The sequence below is a fragment of the Erythrolamprus reginae genome, chromosome 2, assembly GCF_031021105.1.
Source record: "Erythrolamprus reginae isolate rEryReg1 chromosome 2, rEryReg1.hap1, whole genome shotgun sequence".
In the NCBI taxonomy this organism is placed as follows: Eukaryota; Metazoa; Chordata; class Lepidosauria; order Squamata; family Dipsadidae; genus Erythrolamprus; species Erythrolamprus reginae.
In genome coordinates, this window is record NC_091951.1 from 3,512,476 (window position 1) to 3,536,866 (window position 24,391).

Sequence of the window (24,391 nt, forward strand, 5' to 3'; positions counted from 1 at the left end):
GAGTGGGCTAGCAGGGAGATAGGGAGCGCGCGCAAAACCGCCCATGCGCCCCCGACATTGAATATCACCTTCCGCCGGCCCCGCCTCTCATGCAGCCCCCTTGCTGAGAGCCCGGGGCGAAAGTCCTCTCGGCAAATGTGAGGCGGGCAGGGCGTGCGTTCCGGGTGCGGGAGGAGCTGCGGTGAAAGGCAGGAGGTGGCAGAGGAGCAGAGGGGGCAAATCGGGCGGTGGGCAGCGCGGAAAGGCCGAGGGGGCCCTGGCGCCGCGGACCGGCTGAAAACCCCCAACGGCCCGGTCCCGGTCCGCGGACCGGCGGTTGGAGACCCCTGGTATACATACAGTACAGCAGGCAACATTTTCTAGGCGCCAGACAACATTTTCTAGGCGCCACTGGCGACCAGGCGCCTGGGTTTGTCGATCCCAGGTTTGCGGTAATCCATAATCCTAAGTATTTAACTTTTTTGGCGGTTTTTATTTTAGTGGATTCTTCTAATTTCGATATCTGCTTTTTTGTCATATTTTTTGTTATCATTTTTGTTTTTTCTCTATTAATTTTTAATCCAGCAATCTCTCCAAATTTATTTATTTCATTAATTAGGATAGGTGCAGATTTTAAGGGGTCTTGTACAATGAACACCATGTCATCAGCAAAAGCTTGAAGTTTATAGTGTTCATTTTTAATTTTTAATCCTTGGATTTCCTTATTGTGTCTTATTTTATTTAGTAGAACTTCTAGTGCAAAGATAAAGATCAGGGGGGCTAAGGGACAGCCCTGCCTCACTCCTTTTTTTATACTTATTGTTTCTGTCATATCATTGTTTATCAGTATTTTGGCTGTTTGTATTGAGTATATAGTTTTAATGAGTTCTGTAAATTTATTACCAAATTGCATTGACGCTATTTGTGTTGTAAAGAATTGCCAGTATAAACTATCAAAAGCTTTCTGTAGATCTACAAATAGGAATGCTACTGGTTTATCTATGTTTTTATCGTAGTATTCTAAAGAGTCCAAAATAATCCTTGTGTTTGTTGTTATGTTTCTTGCCGGAAGGAAGCCATTTTGGTCTGTGTGTATTCTAACAGTTAATATTCGTTTAAATCTTTCGGCTATGATGGATGCAAAGATTTTATAATCTGAGTTAAGCAGGGATATTGGACGATAATTTTGAATGTGAGCTCTATTTTGTGTATCTTTAGGTATTAAAGTTATGTAGGCCTCGTTCCAGGAGGAAGGAAGTTTTGAACCCTCGAGAATTTCATTAACAAGGGGTAACATTATAGGCTCCAGAATTTCTTGAAATTGTTTATAGAATTCGGCAGGTATACCGTCTGTGCCCGGAGTTTTATTATTTTTTTGTTTTGTAATTGCACTAGTTAGTTCCATTGATGTTATTTTGTCATTTAGCATATCCTGATCTTCCTTATTTATTTTTTCTGTATTTTCTAAGTTCTTGAATAGATTATTTATTAATTGTTCATTTACGTCATCTTTTTTATATAATTCCTCAAAGAAAGATTTAATTATTTGTTTTTTATCGCTGAGTGTTGTTTTTAAAGCATCTGTATGATCATATAATGCCTCTATAATTTTATCTGCTTTTTGGTGAGCGAGTTTTGAGGCTAACCATCGCCCAGGTTTGTTTGCAAATTCAAAGTGCTTTTGTTTGGCAATCCTTAGTTTATGTGAGAGTTCTTCTTGAGTTTGCAGGTTTATGTAATGTTTTGTAATATTCAATTCTCCTAAAATTTCGGCGTTGTCTGATTTCATTTGTAGGGTTTTTTCAAGGTTCTGAAGTTTTATTTTTAGTGTGGATAGGTTGTTTTGTTTCTGTTTTTTCTTTTTATTTTGGTATGCAATATAGGTTCCTCGCACATAGGCTTTCATTGTGTCCCATAGGTTTTGTGTGGAAGTGTTACCATCATTGTTAATTTGGAGAAACTCACCCAATTGTTGTTTTAACATTTTTTGAAAGTTTTCTTCTTTAAATATTGTTTGGTTCATCGTCCATCGTCTTGAATGGTTATTAGTTGAATCTCTCCATTTCAACAATATGGGGTTATGATCTGCCCAGGAGTTTGGAAGTATTTGTATGTCTGTTACTTCATTGATAAATTCTAAATCAGCCCAGGCCATATCTATGCGGGACCATGACTTGTGAGGAAAAGAGAAAAAAGTATATTGTCTATTGTTTGGATTAAAGTGACGCCATATGTCTTTTAGTGCTAATTCAGTTGTAAGTTGTTCAAAAGTTGGCGGTAGTTGTTTTCTCTTTTTCATTTGCTTAGTGCTTTTATGATCCTTTTTCCTGTCTAATATTGCATTGAAGTCGTCTGTTATTATTATATTTGTTAAGTTTAATTCTGTGATTTTTTGATGTAGCTTTGCATAAAAAGTGGATTGATTTATTGTGGGAGCATAGATTGCGATTATATGTATTTTTTTTGTTCCTGATGTAATTTGTACTATTAATATCTGTCCGTTGTCGTCTGTGTAAATTAGTTTAGGGTTAAGTTTAGGTTTAATGTATAGTACTACTCCTCTTTTCTTGACTTCAGCAAGGGATGAGAAGATTTCTCCAAGCTTGGGATGGTTTAAGATTAATTGGTCTTGTTTTTTTACATGCGTTTCTTGGAGACAGATTATATCTGCTTTTTGTTGTTCAATTTTGTAGAATGTTTTTTTCCTTTTACTAGGAGAGTTGAGGCCGTTGATATTGATAGAAAATAGTTTTATTTCATTATTCGGTAGGGGTTTTTTGTGATGTAAGTTAGTTTGCTGGTTCTCTTCTTTTCTCCTTTCTCGCCTCCGCTTGAGATCTTGTTGTTGGGCCGTCTCTGCCATATTCTTCCGTTAATTTAAGTCCAGTTTCCTTATCTGCGAGAGTGTCTTCAGAGCTGATTTCATCCAGGTTAGATTTATCTTTTGATTCTTGCTCCCTAATACATTCCTCATCTACCTTTTTGATGACTTGATCGTAAAAGTCCCTTGCATCTTCTGTCGAAGTTATTTTGTATTTTTTGTCAATTAAGGAGATAAGCATGCCCTCAGGTGTCAGCCATCTAAATGGTATCTTGTTTCTGTTGAGTTTATTAGCTAGGGTTTGATAGGGTTTCCGCTTTTCACGCACTCGTCTAGGAACTTGACGAAGGACTATGATCTCTTTTCCTTTATATGATGGAGGATTTTCCTTTGACATATTGTAGATTTCATCTCTTATAGTACGCTTAGTGAATCTAATATGTACTTCCCTGGGTAGGCGATTTCTTTTTGCGTAACTTGTAGATAATCTGTAAATTTCATCCATTTGTTGATACATTTCCTGTGGGGTTTTATTTGTGATGGGTGCAAGAATTTCTGACATAATCTGAGGCAGGTTCTCTTCACTTGATTCGCTAATATTCTGGAACCTCAAGAAGAATGCTGATTTCTCAAGCTCAAGATTTAAAATGGCCTCTTCCAGATTTTTATTGATGTATTCTGTCCTACTTTCTGCGTATTGCAACCTGGTTTCCATTCTATCATTTTGTTCCTCAATTTTTTGAATTTTTTCATCATTCTGTGTGAGGGTTCCATGCATCATCACTATCTTCTCATCAAGCTGTCCAACACGATCGTCAATTTTCTTGATCTCTTCCTTGATATCTTACTTCATTGCACCCATATTTTCCATCATTAATTCATACTTCCGATCCATTGATTTCTGCATATTAATCATTATCTCCTGTAAGGAAGCTAGGGTGATGGGTGCAGCTTGGTCTGATTGTACAGCTGATATTTTGTCAGTAGAAGAGTTTTCTAAGTTACGCTGGATGGTCGGAGTTGAAGATTGAGGTGCTGCCTTCTTCCAAGCTTTAGTACTTGTATTTGTATTAGTAGATGACATTTTGAATATTTATGGGAAAGTCAGACAGGGTATAGTAAGAGATACAGAAATATGGGTTTAGCTTATACTCAAAATGTTCGATACTATTAATTTATATTACTCTTAATAGAATAACATATAGTAAACTTATAGTAGGATAGCTTATAATAATATTATAATAGGCTCTATAATCCAATTCTTAAGGCTCAAAAATGTCAATATACAGTTCTATATCAATATCTAATAAGTATTATTAATGTTCTAGATATGGGTATTCAAGAAGGTTAGAGTAGGTTAGAAGAATTGAGTAATTAATAGGTAATGAAAAATAGCTTTCAATTAATATATAATAATTAATAGTTATAATAGTTAAATACAGTTGTTTGACAAATTGTAGTGTTTATATTGATAGATAGGTAAATAAGTATATAGTAAGTAGATAGGTTAACACATCAGCATATATGTATATAGGTCAATAAATAAATAGTTTAGATATAAATCCGTAAATAAATCTAGCTCAGTAATCCAATTAATTCATAGATTCAATAGATCTCTAGTAATGATGATAATATAACAGTATAAAGTATTATCAATGACAGTATATAGATGTAATGGCAATATATCAATGTAGAATGTTTTCAAAAATGTTTTCAAAAATCAAACAATCAAGGGGTTATTCTCAACATTGCAACAAATCACATATAGAGTATTCAAAAAAGGAAGATAACTGTAACTGGAAAAAGGAGAGTAACAGTAGACAGGAATATTCAGGAGTGGGAAGGAAATTAATAAGGAGCAGATAATATTGAGGGATGTTTTTTCTTTCCTTTTCTTTTTCTCTCTTCTTGGGCTGATGCAATAGCGCTGAGTCACAGTTCACAGTTCAGTCTCTGAGAGTCTCTATGATTAAGGAAGTTTCTGACAATCTCTGACAGTCTATCAGTAAGTGAACAGCGTTGTAGAGTTAATAGAGAATCAAAGTTCAAAAGTTTGTAGATTTTTTGTTTGCTTTCTGACAACTGGAACAACAATGCAGAGTCAATATGCAATCAAAAGTGAGGTGAAGTAGTGGGGTTAGACAGAGGGGAGACAGAGGGGAGAAAAAAGGAAAAAGATTAAGTATATAAAAACCTCTGATTTTTGTGGTTTGTCACCGACTCAGTTCGTTCTAATCCACTTAATCTGTTCAAAACTTCCTCTTACCATCAAGACATCCAAAACTTTCTCACCCCCAAAATGTTGTGTATCACACGTTGTTTCCAATCTTTCACTGCAAAATCACAAACAGAGTCCAGCAGAAAAAGTTCAGTTGGTATAAGGTTTTAAATCACATCTGCTTAATGTGATTTAATGAACTTAATGAACTCAATTTGTATAGTCTGGAGGACAGAAGGAAAAGGGGGGACATGATCGAAACATTTAAATATATTAAAGGGTTAAATAAGGTCCAGGAGGGAAGTGTTTTTAATAGGAAAGTGAACACAAGAACAAGGGGACACAATCTGAAGTTAGTTGGGGGAAAGATCAAAAGGAACATGAGAAAATATTATTTTACTGAAAGAGTAGTAGATCCTTGGAACAAACTTCCAGCAGATGTGGTAGATAAATCCACAGTAACTGAATTTAAACATGCCTGGGATAAACATATATCCATCCTAAGATAAAATACAGAAAATAGTATAAGGGCAGACTAGATGGACCATGAGGTCTTTTTCTGCCGTCAGACTTCTATGTTTCTATGCTCGATCTGCCTAGTCTTGTTTGTTCTCTGCCGCCATCAGCCAATTAAGGATCGCAGTCGCCGCTTTTCTCAAAGGTTTTGGCACTCTTCCTTAACAATACAAAGGACACAACAGGGGGTCTTTCATCTGCTATTATCCACAAACAACGATCGATCAAAAGGAATCTCTTCACTTATTACACTCCAAAGCTTTCACCGCCGCCTTCTCACAGCTTCCTTAATGGAGTCGGAGCGTCACAGCTTCAGGCCGATCTGAAGATCAGTTCTTCGTGTGCAGGCAAAGGGGGTTTCCCTGCTTCCTGGTGGGTCCGCCGACCTCCCTCAGGTACACAAGGAGTTCCTCTATTAAATCACCATCTCTCCAGGTCAGTGATCGCCGTTAAGCACCAAAAAAACTATCCTCTAAAGCCCCAGAAGACGAGAAGCAAAAGATGGAAATTGACAGAGAAGGAGAGAAGCAATTTGAAACCAAAGAGAAACTTCCTGACACTGAGGAGAATTAACCAGTGGAACTGCTTGCCACCAGAAGCCCAGAGTGCTTCATCACTGGAGGTTTTTAAGAGGGAGCTGGACTAGAAGATCTTCAAGATTCCTTCCAGCTCTATTCTATTCTAATTGCAGTCTGTTGTTGGTTCTGCCCGTCAATAAACCTCTTTTCTTAAGCAACCTCCATTTTATTCTCTTCTGGGATTGGACTTGATTTTATTTTGGACACTATCCGGATAAAATAGGAACCCATGACTGGAAGAGGTTTAATGTGGAGGAAATATGCAGCTGCTATCCAAAGGAAATGGGAGAAACGGACACAAAATTGTAGTTTCATATCAATATATGAATTTTATATCAATAAATGAACTTACTATTCGCAGAAGAGAAGACAGTCGGGAACATCCTGAGGTAAATCTCGAACAACATCCAGAAGAAAAAGGCGGGGGAAAGGGAAACGCCCCCTTTGCATCCGCAGCAACCAATCAGAGCACAGATCTCCTCAGGTGGGAGCCCGCCCTCGCTCCGCCCCAAGGGGGTGTTCTGGACCTTTCGAGGCTTTGCTTCTCCAGCAATTAAATCGAAAATCTTCACATTCAAAGTGTCCAAAAGTAACAAAGCTAAAATGACTTTGCTTTTGTTGATTAAATAGAATTGCCAAGCGGGAAAGGCTTTTGTGGAGGTTTTTTTTTTTACTTTTGCACGGCGCTAAAAAGAAGTCGATGTTTTTTTTCCTTTTGCCTCTTGTACCCCAGACTCTCTTTTTCCCTCTCTTCCTCCTTCCCTTAATTCCCTATTTCTATTTTAATTGGTGTTTTGTATATTAAACTTTCCAGACGAGGCTGCGAAGGAAGTGACACCCCTCAGCCTTGCCACTCTAGGAGGCCGAACTCGTTCTCCTTAACCCCTGGGGCTCTGCAGGAGGCCGAGAGGCTGCGGGAGAAGCTGGCGAGGGCGACATCCAGACGTGTCCCGGGTGAGGAGGGGGCTCTTCCCGGGCAAAGGGAGGCGGAGGGGGGGAGAAGCGGGGCTGATCCGGGGAAGAGCCCGCGTGGGGTGAGAGGAGGGTGGGCCTTGCGGAGACCCAGCAGGAGAGGAGAGAAGCCAGGCGAGGAGGCAGGATTCGCACCAGGCTCCCCGAGGGCCCAATCCTGTCTCTCGGAGGAGGGGGAGAGAAGCGGGGCGGCCTCTTTAGCTGCCTCCTTCCCGGCCCTGCTCTGCCCTGTGCTGGAATTATTATTATTATTATTATTATTATTATTATTATTATTATTTATATTTGTTTGTTTGTATGTATGTTTGATTTTACAATAAGGGTTTTTTAGTTGTTAGTATTGGATTTACATGCTGTTTTTTATTACTGTTGTTAGCTGTCCCGAGTCTACGGAGAGGGGCGGCATACAAATCCAATAAATAAATATTATTATTATTATTAGTAGTAGTAGTAGTAGTAGTAGTAGTAGTAGTAGTAGTATTTTTGTTTATTAGATTTGTATGCCATCCCTCTCCGTAGACTCGGGGCGGCTCACAACAATAATGAAACGATATATGAATGAATGAATGAAGGTCACTCAGTGGTTGAATTTCACTTTCTAATTCTTTCCATCCCAGATACCGAAACTCAAAGACACTTGTGGTCCTTACAAGGAAAAATATTATCTTGGGGGGGGGGGCAGAATAACTTACAGGAATCAGTCCTGCGGCCCTAGAAATGGTCCTGTGAAGAAGGAAAAGTCACTTGGAGACGCCTAAGAGTCCTTGGAGCCATTTGGAGTTGCTCTGCAGAAGAGAGGAAAGATGGAGACGCAACCTTTGGGAAAAGATGGAACTGGAAAAAGCCCTTCAGCTGTTCAGCCTGCGAAACGAGGGAGGTTCTGGAGAAGGGCTGGGCGAAAGATCCTGGAGGAGGAAACCATCCTCCCCTCAGAAGTTCAGCCCTGCCATTTCATGCAATATTGGGAGGCTGAGGGTCCCCGAGGACTTTGCAGCCGACTCCACGACTTTTCCAGGAGATGGCTGAGGCCAGAGAAGCACACCAAAGCCCAGATGCTGGACCTGGTGGTTCTGAAGCAGCTCCTGTTCCTTCTGCCCCCAGAGATGGAGGACTGGGTGCGGGAATGTGGAGCAGAGACCAGCTCCCAGGCGGTGGCCCTGGCGGAAGGCCTCCTCCTGAGCCAGGCGGAGGAGCAGAAGGAGCAGGTCCATTTTCAGGTGAGACACTTTAGGGAGCTCAAAAGGGATTAGAGCATGTGGTGGTTGAATACTTCACCCCCTCCTTCCCAAAAGTCTCGGACGTTCATTATATGTGGCAATGTCCCACCAATTTCTCACTGAACCTCACAGGCTTTGAAGTTCTGTTCCGAGTACTGTATAAGAATCCACTTTATTTCGTGTCACTTACATTAATTCTGCTTCTTTTTTCCTTCCTCCTATTTAAAGTGCTGTACTGTGGAGAGCAGAGATCCTGAGGGAAAGAAGAATCCATCAGATCCCACTCAGGAACTATTTTTCAGGAGGATCCCTTGGGAAGATCCAAGTCAAGGCACCTTAGGAGGTAATGGGAGATCCTCCGATTGCCCATCTGTCTTACCTCTCTCTTCCTCTTCTCTAGAATACCTCCTCCTATTTTGTTAGTTATGCATTTTGAAATTATTTATTCCTAACAGAGAAACAAAGAGTGAAGCTTTCTGACTTTTATGACAGAGATCAAACGGTTGGACCTCCAAATCAAGTAAGAAAGGGAAAAGTTTATTTATTTTTATTTATTCATTTGTCCAATACACAAATACCCCCTCAGAGAGGGTCCGCAACTTGGGCGTCCTCCTCGATCCACAGCTCACATTAGAGAAACTTCTTTCAGCTGTGGCGAGGGGGGCGTTCGCCCAGGTTCGCCTGGTGCACCATTTGCGACCCTATTTGGACCAGGACTCACTGCTCACAGTCACTCATGCCCTCATCACCTCGAGGTTCGACTACTGTAACGCTCTCTTCATGGGGCTACCTTTGAAAAGTGTTCAGAAACTTCAGATCGTGCAGAATGCAGCTGCGAGAGCAATCATGGGCTTTCCCAAATAAGCCCATGTCACACCAATACTCCGCAGTCTGCATTGGTTGCCGATCAGTTTCCAGTCACAATTCAAAGTGTTGGTTATGACCTATGAAGCCCTTCATGGCACCGGACCAGATTATCTCAGGGACCGCCTTCGGCTGCATGAATCCCAGCGACTAGTTAGGTCCCACAGTGTGGGTCTTCTCCGGGTCCCGTCAACTAAACAATGTCACTTGGCGGGACCCGGGGGAAGAACCTTCTCTGTGTTGGCCCCGGCCCTCTGGAACCAACTCCCCCCAGAGATTAGAATTGCCCCCACCCTCCTTGCCTTTCGTAAGCTACTTAAAACCCACCTCTGTCGCCAGGCATGGGGGAATTAAGATTCCTTTTCCCCCCTAGGCCTTTACAATTGTATGCATGGTATGTCTGTATGTATGTTTGGTTTTTTATATTAAGGGGTTTTAAAATTGTTTTTAGTATTGGATTATTATTGTACGCTGTTTTATGATTGTTGTTAGCCGCCCCGAGTCTTTGGAGAGGGGCGGCGTATAAATCCAATAAAGAAAGAAAGAAAGAAAGAAAGAAAGAAAATAAAGAAAAATAAGCAAATCATATTAAAAAAAATAAAGCAGACTATTAAAGTTGAAAGTGACTGGCCATGTTAAATATGTAAACATGGCAGTTTGGGCTACAAAATCATTTCCAATCCTTTGATTTATGCCTCGATTAGAGTTTTCTTCCTTTCTTTTTTTATTAAAATATAATTTATTAATTTATTGAAAAAGGAAGGGGAAGAGGGGAGCACAAAATCAAAGGGAGGGGAGAGGAGGGGAAAGGAGAGTACAAGTATACTGAGTTTGAAGGTAAAAATTGCAAAGGATTACAGAAGTCCATTATATTCCTTAATATATATACATTGTTATATAGCAATTCATATTATTACATTACAGTGTTCCCTCGATTTTCACGGGTTCGAACTTCGCGAAAAGTCTGTACCACAGTTTTTCAAAAATATTAATTAAAAAATACTTCACTTTCCCCCCCCTATACCACGGTTTTTCCCGCCCGATGATGTCATATTTCATCTCCAAACCTTCGTCTGCCTAAATATTTTTAAAATAAACTTTAATAAATAAACATGGTGAGTAATAATTTAAATGGTTGCTAAGGCAATGGGAAACTAATTTAGGGGTTTAAAGTGTTAAGGGAAGGCTTGTGATACTGTTCATAGTTAAAAATGAACAGTACTCCCAAGTCTACGGAGAGGGGCAGCATACAAATGTAATAAATAAATAAATAAATAAATAAATATTTACTTCCGCATCTCTACTTCGCGGAAATTCGATTTTCGCAGGCGGTCTTGGAACGCATCCCCCGCAAAAATTGAGGGAACATTGTAGTACTATTCATGTTTCATTCTTGATTTACATTCCAATGAGCAGCTTTATTATCTATACCAGTGTTTCCCAACTTTTTTTGAGCCGCGGCACATTATTCATATTTTCAAAATCCTGGGGAACACTAAAGGGGGGGGGGGGGCTAAAGAAAAGTTTGGACAAAAAAAACCCCTCTCTTCCTCCCTTTCGCTCTATTTCTCCCTCTTTCTCTCTTTTCCTTCCTTCCCTTCTTTCTCTCTCTCCATCCCTTTCTTTCTTTCTTCCTCTCTTTTTTTCTCTCTTTCTCTCTCCCTCCTTCCCTTCCTCTATGTCTTTCTCTCTCCCTTGCTCTCTCTCTCTGTCTCTCTTGCTATCTCTTTCTTGCTTTTCTCTCTCTCTCTTGCTCTCTCTCTCTCTTTCACTGTCTTGCTATATGTCTCTTTCTTTCTCTTTGCCTCTCTTGCTATCTCTCTTTCTTTCTTTCTCTCTCTTTCTCTCTCTCTGTCTCTCTTGCTATGTCTCTCTTTCTCTTTCTCTCTCCCTCTGCCTCTCTTGCTAAGTCTCTCTTTTTCTCTTGCTATGTCTCTCTTTCTTTCTCTCTCTCTCTGCCTCTCTTGCTATGTCTCTCTTTCTCTCTCTGTTTCTCTACCTCTCTTTCTCTTTCTCTGCCTCTCTTTCTTGCTCTGTCTCTCTTTCTCTGCCTCTCTTGCTATGTCTCTCTCTCTCTGCCTCTCTTATATGTCTCTCTTTCTTTCTCTCTCTCTCTCAGCTGACTGCAAGCGGGAGCCCTGATGGCGGCAGCTGGACGTGCTGCTGAACACCGTATATGCCAGGCCCGCAGCGCCAGCAGCACGTCCAACCCCCACCGTCAGGGCTCCCGCTTGCAGTCAGCTGAGAGAGAGAGAGAGCTCCCTCTCGCCGCCGCCATCTGCCTGCGGCCGCTGCGGCCACACACCCCGCTCCCATCGCCAGTGCCCTCCCGCCGGGCCACAAAGGACACTTGCCGCACGTCCAACCGCCACCGTCAGGGCTCCCGCTTGCAGTCAGCTGAGAGAGAGAGAGCGCTCCCTCTCGCCGCCGACATCTCCCCGCGACTGCCTGCGGCCGCTGCGGCCACCCCCCCGCTCCCAACGCCAGTGCCCTCCCGCCGGGCCACAAAGGACACTTGCCATGGACGCCAGAGAAGCTCCAGCTGGGCGGGGCGCTGCCAGTATTTCCGTCCTGGGGCTCCCGCTCGCAGCTGTCCCCCGGCTCCTGCTCGATGCCGCGGTTTTCGGCGCTCTCCTGCTGGGCTCCAAAGAAGGAAGGCGGGAAAAAGGCTCCTTTTTCCCGCCTTCCTTCTTTGGGGCCCAGCAGGAGAGCGCCGAAAACCGCGGCATCGAGCAGGAGCCGGGGGACAGCTGTGAGCGGGAGCCCCAGGACGGAAGTACCGGCAGCGCCCCGCCCAGCCGGAGCTTGGCGGCACACCTGGCCATGTCTCGCGGCACACTAGTGTGCTGCGGCACACCGGTTGGGAAACGCTGATCTATACCATAGGTTACTTAATAAATCTATTCGAAACATTTAAATATAATTATCATAGTTTTGTGATTTTGTCCGGTATATAATATACTTAGGTTAATAAGGGATTGTAATTTTTAGAGAGTGTTTCAAGGAGTGGGGATTAAGAAGGAGGAAGTGGGGTGGGAAGGGGGTTGCCTGCATCGATAGCAGGCATTGAGTTTTAACGACTTATCGTTCTTATTAAGCAGTAAATATAGGAAATGAAAATAGTAGAAGATGTAAGAGTTAAAGTTAAGATATGATTAGTTTTTTAGTGATTATGTAAATACAGTGATACCTCGTCTTACAAACGCCTCATCATACAAACTTTTCAAGATACAAACCCGGGGTTGAAGATTTTTTTGCCTCTTCTTACAAACTATTTTCACCTTACAAACCCACCGCGGCCGCTGGGATGCCCTGCCTCCGGACTTCCGTTGCCAGCGAAGCGCCCGTTTTTCCGCTGCTGGGATTCCCCTGAGGCTCCCCTCCAGTGAGGGGAGCCTCAGTGAAATCACAGCATTGCAAAAACACAGAGGTCCGGAGGTGACGTTTCAAGGACATCGATGTTTTTGTGATGCTGCGATTTCAGTGATGCTTCCTTCACTGGGAAACCCCACCTCTGCCAGCAAAGCGCTCATTTTTGCAATGCTGGGATTCCCCTGCAGCATCGCAAAACCACGGAAGTCCAGAGGTGGGGTTTCCCATGGAGGGAAGCCTCGGGGGAATCCCAGCAGTGCAAAAACAGGCGCTTTGGCTGGCAAAAGGGGTGAATTTTGGGCTTGCACGCATTAATCGCTTTTCCATTGATTCCTGTGGGAAACATTGTTTCATCTTACAAATTTTTCACCTTAAGAACCTCGTCCCAGAACCAATTAAGTTTGTAAGACAAGGTATCACTGTATATCAGTAGAATTGATCTCAGACAGTTTTTGAGTTGTTTCGTATTCTAGATATCCATTGATACCATTTCTCCCAGGCCTTATAGAAGCCTGATTCTTTTTTCCATCGTCATTTTGGAGAGTTCGGCGGATTCCAGTTTTCTTCCTTTCAGCCAATGGCTCAGACTTCTGGATCTATCAGTGACAGACAGAGCGACAGATCGGATGATCCAGAAGTGGGATTGCTTTACTGAATGGCAGAATTAATGTAAAATCTTCCCCAAATATTTCTTCAGTGAAAGCAGTTTTCAGATTTGCCCATTTTCACATCTAAAATTAGAGTGTGTGGCGCACAGACATTTAATTGCTTTGGGGATTTGGGAACAGTGGGACAGAATAACAGAGTTAGCAGGGATCTCGGAGGTCTTCTACCCCAACCCCCTATTCATACAGGAAGCCCTATAACATTTTACAAAAATGGATGTCCAATTTAAACACCTCCAGTGTTGGAGCATCCACGATTTCAGGAGACAAATCATTCCCACTGATTAATTGTTCTCATTGTCAGGAAATTTCTCTTTAGTTGTAGGTTGGTTTTCTCCTTGAATAGTTTCCATCCATTGTTTCTTGGAACACTGCTATCATCTCACCCCCTAGTCCAGTGATTTTCAACCTTTTTTGAGCCACGGCACATTTTTTACATTTACAAAATCCTGGGGCACACCACCAACCAAAATGACACTAAATAAATAAATAAATAAATAAATAAATAAATAAATACATACATACATACATACATACATACATACATACATACATACATACATACATACATAACCCCCTCGTATATACAATCCCATGTAACATCCCCTTATAAATACAGTCAATCATCAATCATCCCTACTCAAATTTATATCTCATTTCTGGGTACTTCTCCTGTCTTTCCCCCTTTTCTCTCTCATGTTTGTCATTTCTCTCTCTTCCTCCCTTTTTCCCTCATTCCTTTTCCCTCTCACTTCTCCTTTTTTTCCATCCCTGTCTCTCTCCCCCCCTTATGTGTGTGTGTGTATACACACTGGAACCATTTCCAAAACCAGTTGAGGGCTGGGGTTTTTTCTCTTTTATTCTTTTCAACAAGAGGTGTGGGCTGGGGGGCATTTCTTATTATTTGGGTGCTTTTTACCATATGCTTCAAGAATCACCCCTCTCTCTCTCTTTTGTTTCTCTCTCCTCTCATTCTCTGCCTCAATCATTTCTCCTTTTTTCTCCCCTTTTTGTTCTCATTTCTCTCTCTCCTTTCCTCTCCCTATCTGTCTCTCTTGCTTTCTCTCTCTCTTGCTATCTCTTTTTCTCTTATTTTCTCTCTCTCTCTCTCTTGTTCTCTCTTATTTTCTTTATCTCTCTCTTGTTCTTTCTCTCTCTCTCTTTCTCTCTCCCTCCCTCTTTCTCTCTTTTTCTCACTTTCTCTCTTGTTTTCTCTCTCTCTCTTGCTTTCTCTCTCTCTCTTGTTTTCTTTCTCACACTCTTTCTCTCTCTTGTTCTCTCTCTTGCTATTTCTTTCTCTCCCCCCTTTCTCTCTCTCTTTCTCACTTTCTCTCTATCTTGCTGTCTGTTGCTGTCACTCACTCTTGTTCTCTCTCCGTTCTTCTCAGCGGAGGCCAGCGAAGGTGATATTCAATGTCGGGAGCGCGCGGGCGGTTGCGCGTGCTCCCTACCCCCCCTGCTAGCCGCTCGGAATATTCAAAATAAGAAAAGCCTTCACCGGCGAAGGTTTTTCTTATTTTGAATATTCCGAGCGGCTAGCAGGGGGGTAGGGAGCGCGCGCAACCGCCTGCGCGCTCCCGACATTGAATATTACCTTCGCTGGCCTCCGCTGAGAACGGAGAGAGAACGTGAGTTGGGCCATTTTTTGTCTCCTGCGTTCCGGGTGCGGGAGGAGCCACGCCGAAAGGCAGGAGACAGCGGAGGAGGAGAGGGGGCGGGCGGGGGGCAGCGCCGAAAGGCCGAGGGAGCCGGAGGCACCGTGGGGAGGCAGGGGCGGCCGCGGCTCCCTTCCCTTCTGCTGCCGGCGCCTCCCCGCCGCCCCCCCCCGCGGGCTGGCAGGGAGATGAGGAGCGCGCTTTCGGGGAAGCGACGGTGCTTTGGGGAAGCGACGAGAAGCCATGGGCGCGAGGGGGCCGACTTTCAAAGCAACCTTTGCCGGCCTCCCATGGGAGGGTGCCAATAGCGGCGGCGGCGGGGGGGGCAATAGCGGGGGGGGGGGCGAACCGCCTCGCGGCACACCTGACCATGTCTCGCCGCGGCACACCGGTTGAAAAACACTGCCCTAGTCCTTGTTTTCATGAAAGTAGACATACCCAATTCCAGCAAATGTTCTTTATATGTTTTAGCCTCCAGTCCAGTAATAATTTTTGTTGCTCTCTGCACCTTTTTCTTGTTCTCTGCACCCTTTCTAGAGTCTCAACATCTTTTTTATACCAGGATAACAAAAACTGAGTGCAATGTTAGAAACATAGATACAGAAAATAGTATAAGGGCAGACTAGATGGACCTTGAGGTCTTTTTCTGTCGTCAGACTTCTATGTTTCTATGTTTCTTTCCTCTTGTCTAAATCATTGATGAAGATGAACAGATATTGTGAATCCACATATTATTTTTTCCATGTTCAGGAGAGTCTTGTGTCCTTCGAGGAGGTGGCTGTGTCTTTCTCTGAGGAGGAATGGTCTCAGCTGGATCCTGACCAGAAAGCGCTGCATTCGGAAGTCAAGCTGGAAAACCATAGGAACGTGGTCTCTCTGGGTAAGAGTTTTCTAGTCACCAATCAAAGTTGAAGTAGACAGATTATATTTTATTTTTAAAAACAGTGTTATGAGATCTCGTCTTCTGGGAGGAAGAAGGAAAGAATCTGGCCTTCTGGTGCTCCAAGGAAGGAAAGAGTCTATGTCTCTTTGCTTGGATGCTTTCGGTGCCATTTTCTATCTGTATTTTTCCATTTGTATTTGAACTTTTATGAAAAAAATAAACTGTGCTTTTATCATCCTCGGGAGGTCATGTGAGAAGGATGTGTCATTTGTTCGCTGAAACCTGCAAAATTGTATGAGAACAGAACTTTCACACTCAGGCCATGGAAGAGCATTGCCATATTTGTCGGACTATAAGATGCAGTTCTCCCATGCCTCCTGGAAGGAGAGTCCAGCATGGGTTTAGCTCAAGTCTTATTGGTAGGACTGAGTTTCAAATTAACATAAATAAATAATAATTAGGTACCGCCCCCTTGCTGCCCCAAGTACCCAGTTTTAAAAAACTCAGTCGAGGTTAAGGACATGAGTTTTTTCCTCTCACCTTTAGGTTGAGTATTTAAAGTAATGTAATGTAATTAAAATTGTTGTTGAACCTTGTAATTTTCTCCCTTTTGTTTTGTATAGGTTCGAATTCTTCTGATGGGGTCTCTGCCCTCCGCGGGCACCACCCCCACCTTTTCTCCTTTTGGGGCCTCTTCTCTTCGCGGGTACTGCCCACCGAGGAGCAACTGGGCTGTTTTTATTCTTAAAAATTGTGACTGAAAGTCCAATTAGCCCAATCACCCCAGATGGGGGGGGTCCGCCCCTCCCCATTCTCGGGGGCGGCGGAAGCTTCAGATGCCGGAGCTGGCAACCGCGGCGGCCATTACGGCCGCCGAACAGCTGAGTGAGCCGGAGGGGGGCTTCTTAAGCCGCAGCGAGTGGACGGCGGCGAAATGCACATTCCCGGCCGAGACTGAAGCCGCGGCGGCCATTACAGCCGCCGAACAGCTGTTTGGAGGGTTCGCAACAGAGAGAATGAAACGAGGCTTGGCGAGCCGCAAGGGCTCGATTGCAATCAAAGCTGCTGTTCCCGCCCTTTTCTAATTGGTGTGGTGCCCTATGAGGCAATTCCTTTGCGAAGCCCTATAAACCGCCATGTTTGTCTCTTTGGCTTTATGCCAGACATAAAAGTGCCGTTTGAATTGGCGCGAACTGGGCAGCGGGCCAAGTTGTCAGGCTCTAAGATCTGCCCAGAGACAGTTGACAAGGTCACGTGGGCGGCTAACAGCCAATCAAAAACCGTTTAGCTGTTCAGCCTGCCTGTCTGTCTTTAAATGCGAGTGAGAGCCTTTATTACTGTTCAACAGTCTTGATTGCCTCGTGCTTTGTAATTCAATCGTGAGTACGCTGCCCCATATCCAAATAAGATATGGCTGACCAACTTATCAGTGGGGAGGAGCAGGCCCAACCAGTTCAAACACCTGTTAAGGGGAAGGATAAGGCCAGCAAGCCTAGGAGTAAGTCCTCCCAATCAAGCTCCTCTCTTCGTGAGGCTGAGAGGAAGATCAAGGCCCTGGAGCAGCGTTTGGAGGCGGCCTTGTCCCCTCCCATCATAGGTGGACTGTCCATAGGCCCTTTCCAGCCTCTTCCTCCATCGCTTTCTGTGGGATCCCAGGGCACAGCAACCGAAAGGGACTGGTCCCCTGACAGGCAGGCCACTCTTCCCTTGCCATCAACTGCTGCAAGGCCTGAGAGGCCTTCATCTTCTCATGCCCAGGCACTGCTTCAAGGGGAGCTACAGACACCATGTTATGGGCCTTCAGCTACTTTCACCCCCACAGCAGCGGGGCTTAGAGACAATGCAGATGCCTGGCAGGCCTTTGCCCCTGCTATACAGGACATTGTCGCCAATGCATATACGCAGGGCATAGCTGCAGCAACCCAACGAGCCAATACCTTTCCATCTCAGCCTATCCAGCCCAGGGATATCTGGTCAGCACCACCGCCCCCTACTGGGTTGGGTTCCATGTCTATTGACCACACCGACTTTGAAGAAGACAGTGACCACGGAGATGGCCTGTCAGATGACGAATTCTCGGTTCCAGAGCAGCCAGCAGTGGCAGGTCTGTTCAAACCCTCTTTGTATAGGGTTTTATTACGTAAGGCAAAGCAAGCCTTAGATGTACCAGGAGCAACACCACTGGTGGAATCATCAGACGGGCCACGCACCTCAGCTGCTCTATGTAAGGAACCCGCCAGAGAATCGGACAAGGTTCCTGCACTGGAGATCTTCCTCGAGAATGTCAAGCGCCCGTGGCAACATCCGGCGGCGGCGCAAGGGCCTTCAAACCTGGAACGCAGGTTTTATACCTTTGATGACAGCATGGAGACGCTACTCCAGTTTCCTCCTGTGGACAAACCAGTGGCCACATTGGTTTCCCGCACGGTTGTGCCTTCGGAGACGGCGGACAACTTGAAGCCGGATGAAAGGAGAGCGGAAAATCTTCTCAAGAAGACCCACCAGATGGCCGCTTGGGCTCTGCGAGCAGCCTCCACCGCCTCCTTCTTCAGTCGGGCATCCATTATGTGGATTCAGGAGGTTCAGGCGAGACTGGCTCCTGAGGAGACTCGACTGCGGCAGGACTTGAATAAGCTCCTCGCGACGGCAGAATTTTCCACGGATGCCACCCTGCATGCCGCAAAATTTGCCTCCAGGGCTATGGCCTCCACCATTTCATCAAGGCGCCTGCTTTGGCTCAGAAATTGGCAGGTGGATGCCAAGTCCAAGTGGACTTTGTCTTCAGCTCCCTTTGAGGGCACTAAATTGTTCGGGGAGGCCCTAGATCCTGTCCTGGTGGAGGATAAGGATAAAAGGAAGGTCCTCCCAAGATCTTTCCGCCGCCAGGACCGCAGGGCTGGTCCGTACTCCCGTAGGCAGTCCTTTCGGTGGGACTCGTGGTCCGCCCCTTCACAGCAGGCCAGACCTTACTCGCAGGGGGCCTTTTCCTCATCCTACAGGAATGACCGACAGTATTCCCAGGAACGAGGCAGAGGTTTCTCCCAGACGAGACGCCCATACCGGGGATACCAACAACGGAACGCCAGACGTGCCAAGTGACTGCCCGGACGACATTCCTTTGGGGGGCAGGCTACAAAAGTTCAGCGACAGATGGCGAGTTACCACCTCAGACCCTTGGGTCTTAGCCACTATCTCACAAGGGCTAAAGATCGAGTTTCTACACGATCCTCCAAACCATTTTACTGCCTGTCCGGTCCCCAGAGACTTCGAAAGGAGGTCTCTGTTGGATCAGGAAATTCTCCACCTTTTACAAATCCAGGCGATCGAACCTGTTCAGGACAATTCCAGGGGTACGGGGTTCTATTCAAAGGTGTTCCTTGTACCCAAGGCCTCCGGGGGTTGCAGGCTCATCTTGAACCTCAAACGTCTCAACCAGTATATTCTGTATCGACGGTTCAAGATGGCCTCCCTCCGCTCCATCCTGGCCTCTGTTCGGGCAGGGGACCTGCTTACTTCAGTGGATCTGAAGGAGGCCTACCTGCACATTCCCATACACCCGTACCATCGACAATTCCTTCGATTCTGTCTACACAACGTCCATTACCAGTACAGGGCCATGCCCTTTGGCCTATCATCGGCCCCACGTACCTTTACGAAGGTACTGGATGCACTACTGGCCGATCTGCGGTCCCGCCCTATACGGATTCTCGCATATCTGGACGACATCTTACTTCTGTCTCCAACCCGCCAGAGGGCGCACAAGGACTTACGAACCACGATGTCTTGTCTACAGCGTCATGGTTTTACCATCAACACGCCAAAAAGCCATTTGACTCCTGCCACCAGACTCATTCATCTGGGCGCGGTGATCGATACGGTCTCTCAAAGAGTGTATCTATCTCCGGACAGACAGCACCGCATTTGTTCCCTCATAGCCGGCCTTCAACAGAGCCGAACGGTGCCGTTGTCTTTCCTGTCAAAGGTACTCGGGACCCTGGTATCCTGTGTGGACATTGTCCCTTGGGCCCGTTACCATTATCGACTTCTCCAGTGGACCTTGCTCCCGTTTCAGCGTCGCAGATTGAGTCATACACACCGTCTCACCGTCGTGGGATGCGAGTTACAACACTCCCTCCGCTGGTGGAGATCTGCAGCACTGCGGCAGGGCACTTCCTTCGGACCATGCCATCACACGATCCTCACCACAGACGCCAGTCTGCTGGGGTGGGGGGCTCACATCCAGTCCCAGGTGGCTCAGGGCTTCTGGAGCCCTCAGGAACTATGTCCAATAAACATCAATTTCTTGGAGTTGAGAGCTGTCCGCCTGGCCTTGCTGGCCTTCGCCACCTTACTGGAAGGTCACCACGTCCTGGTGCGCACGGACAACGTAGCGACCAGGGCGCATTTAAATCACCAGGGCGGAACGCGCTCTCTCCGGTTGATGGAAGAGACGGTCCTCCTCTTCAACTGGGCGGAGACTCATCTTTCCTCCCTCCATGCAGAGCACATCGCGGGGGAGGACAACAAGCAGGCGGATTGGCTCAGTCGCCAGGAACTGGACCCGGCGGAGTGGCGGCTCGATCCGGACCTGTTCCAGGAAGTCTCGCGTCGGTTCGGGGAACCGGTGTTGGATCTCTTCGCTACCCCCCAGAATACCCAACTCCGGAGGTTCTACTCCCGGTTTCCAGCTCCGGGAGCCGAAGGAGTCAATGCATTACATCTTCAGTGGCCAAAGGTCCTACTGTACGCCTTCCCCCCGATTCCACTCATTCCATCAGTGGTAAGGAAGATCCTGTCGGAGGAGGCGGAGGTGATCTTGCTAGCGCCTCATTGGCCGCGGAGACCGTGGTTTGCGGACCTCAGAGAACTGTCCATTTCTCCACCGTGGAGGATACCGGACGACCGGATATGCCTCAGCCAGGGGTTCGTGTACCACCCGGAACCTCAATGGTTTCACTTAACCGCATGGCATTTGAAGGGGACAGGTTGAGGAGCTGTCTCCTTCCCGAGAATGTTATCGCGACTATTCAAGCTGCTCGACGCCCTTCCACAGTCCGAATTTATCAGGCAACATGGGCAGCCTTTCATTCCTTCTGCAATGACAGGAACCTTCGACCACAGGATTCCTCAGTCATCCCTGTCCTGGAATTCTTGCAGAAGGGTTTGGAGAAAGGTTTGGCGCCAAACACGCTAAAACGCCAGGTCGCAGCGCTTGCCACCATTATAAAGCGGGACGATGGGGGACCTTTAACTAGTCACCCTTGGATTAAAGATTTTCTCAGAGGGGCTACCAACACGCATCCCCCTCCTGTTCGTCGTTTTCCCACATGGGACTTGACCTTGGTCCTTCAGGCCCTCACGGGTCCACCGTTTGAACCGTTGAGAACGGTTCCACTGCGTTTCCTTTCCTTTAAGACGGCCTTTTTGGTGGCGGTCACCTCGGCAAGGCGGGTTTCCGAACTGTCCGCCCTGTCGGTCAGATCAGACTTGTGTCAATTTTATCCAGACAGAGTTTGTTTACGTCTGGACCCCACCTTTCTTCCAAAGATTAACTCTCATTTTCACAGGGCTCTAGAGCTGGTGTTACCGGATTTCTGTGCTCACGGTACTCACCCTTTAGAGCTTAAATGGCACAAGATCGACGTACGCAGAGCGCTGAAGCTTTACATCAGGCGTACCGGCAGTTCTCGCAAGACTGAGGCTTTGTTTGTTTCGTTTAGTGCTAGCAAACTGGGCCTCAAGGTATCATCTAATACTATCAGCCAGTGGGTGAGACTATGTATAGTTGAGGCATACAAGGCGAGCGCAAGGACTCCACCGAGTGGTATACAGGCTCATTCGACAAGGAGTGCGGCTTCTTCGGCAGCGTGGGCGTCACAAGCCCCCCTTGAAGATATCTGCAGAGCCGCGGCCTGGAGTTCACCCACGACTTTTATTCGCCATTACAAATTGGACACCTTCGCTTCAGCTGAAGCTGCTTTTGGCAGACGGGTACTCCAGAAGGTGTGCGGGGAGGTACCACCCATGGTTCACAATCTCCCTCCCTGAACCTTGGACCTTGGGTATATCCCATGCTGGACTCTCCTTCCAGGAGGCATGGGAGAAGAACCGTTGTACCTACCTGAACGGTCTTCTCGATGCCCTGGAAGGAGAGTCCATACCCTCCCGAAGAACCATGGGAGTTTTGGTTTGATGAGACTGTTTCTTATGTTATTATGGTTGTTAATAAAGTTCATTACCTTTACATCTTTTCGTTTTTTAAAACTGGGTACTTGGGGCAGCAAGGGGGCGGTACCTAATTATTATTTATTTATGTTAATTTGAAACTCAGTCCTACCAATAAGACTTGAGCTAAACCCATGCTGGACTCTCCTTCCAGGGCATCGAGAAGACCGTTCAGGTAGGTACAACGGTTCTTTCCACGCCCACAAAAAAGTGGGTGGAAATATCTGTGCGTCTTATAGAGCGAATACCGCCCTATTTTTGGCCTCCCAAAAGCTCCGCATGTCCCATTTTTGCCCTCCCTGGCATCCAGAATCATTCTGCAGGCAAAAAACAGGCCCACTTTTGGCCTCTGGAGGTCTCTGCAGGTCTCCACAGGTCCCAAATATAGAAATCATCATGTCTATATCGTATCACTGAAAGCACGCAAACATACAACTTAGTGGAATTGTGGAGAAATCCATAAGGAAATCCACTTGAATTTCTACACTTTGATCTTTTTCTCTTTGATCTGTTATCATTTTCATTTCCCTTTTGGTTTGAAGGTAATAAAGGGCAGGAGAATCAAGATTCCTGTGAACTGTTCCAAGTGATCAATGCTGAAGATGGAAGGGAGAAGTTTGGAATTCGAATGGTATTCGAACGCCGTGAGAAAAACCAGTCAAAGAAATGCAATCAGGAAAGCTCATCTCCCGCTGATGCTCTGGTGCAAGATTTTCTTCCCCAACAAGAGAAAATAAGGAAAGAACTCACTGCAAACAGTGTGAAGCTAATCAAACCTAAAGCACAAGTAAATGAACACTACTTAACCCAAAACAAAGGGGACAATGCTATTAAAAGACACAACAGACAAAATTATAATGGGACATCCATTCTTTCTCTTGGAAATAACTTCCTTACCTCTCAAAAAGCAATTGACACAAAAGAGAAGCCTTATAAATGTTTGGAATGTGGAAAATGTTTTAGAACAAGCAGGGAACTTACTTCCCATGAAAGGATTCACACTGGGGAGACGTTCTACAAATGCATGGAGTGTGGAAAGATCTTTGCTCAAAGAAGTGATGTTATTTCCCATAAAAGGATCCACACAGGGGAGAAGCCATATAAATGCACGGAGTGTGAAAATACCTTCGCTCATAGAAGTATACTTACTTCCCATGAAAGGATCCACACAGGGGAGAAACCACATAAATGCATGGAGTGTGGAAAGGCCTTTGCTTATACTAGTGCACTTACTTCCCATGAAAGGATCCACACAGGGGAGAAACCATATAAATGCATGGAGTGCGGAAAGACATTTGCTCAAATAGGTAATCTTATTTCCCATAAGATGATCCACACAGGGGAGAAACCATATAAATGCACGGAGTGTGGAAAGACCTTTGCTCGTAGAAGTACACTTACTTCCCATGAAAGGATCCACACAGGGGAGAAACCATATAAATGCATGGAGTGCGGAAAGACATTTGTTCAAAGAGGTCATTTTATTTCCCATAAGATGATCCACACAGGGGAGAAACCATATAAATGCACGGAGTGTGGAAATACCTTTGCTCGTAGAAGTACACTTACTTCCCATGAAAGGATCCACACAGGGGAAAGTCCATATAAATGCATGGAGTGTGGAAAGAACTTTGGTGAAAAAAGTAGTCTTAATTCCCATAAGATCGTCCACACAGGGGAGAAGCCATATAAATGCACAATATGTGGAAAGACCTTTGGTCGCAAAAGTCAACTTCCCATAAAAGAATCCACACAGGGGAGAAGCCATATGAATGCATGGAATGTGGAAAGAGTTTTGCTCGGAATGGTGATCTTACTTCTCATAAAAGGATCCACGCTCGGGAGAAACTATATAGCAATAGCAATTCCACTTAGTCTTATATACCACTCCACAGCGCTTTATCTTATACTCTGAGCAGTCTACGAAGTCAGCATAAGGGTCCCCAGCAATCTGGGTCCTCATATTGGTGACCTCAGATAAAAGTTCAATTAACTGTGAGCCAGTCAAGGTCAAACATGTTTTTTAAATTATGGGTTTAATTTTGTAATACTAGATTTGTATTGTACATTGTTTTCCATTGCTGCTGTGAGCCGCCCCAAGTATGCGGAGAGGGGCGGCATACAAATTTAATAAATAAATAAATACTTCATCCACCATGGGAATGGAGGTAACTTTCCAGTTTTGCATATCAAGAATTCTGGCTGCAGTCATTGTGTGCAATAACAAAGTTCCAATTTTTATTTCAAGTTCTTTGTCCTAAAAAGTAAATATCTGGTTTTTAATAGGAGATAAAAAGTAATGGCATTTACTTGATGGGATCAGGATCCTGGAAAGCCGCTACTTAGAGCTAACTGCTTCAGAGGATAAAACACTCACAAAAGAAGCTTCTGGATCACCAAACGCTACAAAAAGTGCACAAAAATAC

At 45.2% G+C, this 24,391-nt stretch overlaps 2 pseudogenes; one reads left to right on the plus strand and one right to left on the minus strand.

Annotated features, from left to right (window-relative positions):
• LOC139158523 (zinc finger protein 208-like) overlaps positions 1–24,391 on the minus strand; it is a 148,330-nt pseudogene that overhangs the window by 41,516 nt on the left and 82,423 nt on the right.
• Positions 6,624–23,905, plus strand: LOC139162907 (zinc finger protein 253-like; annotated as a pseudogene).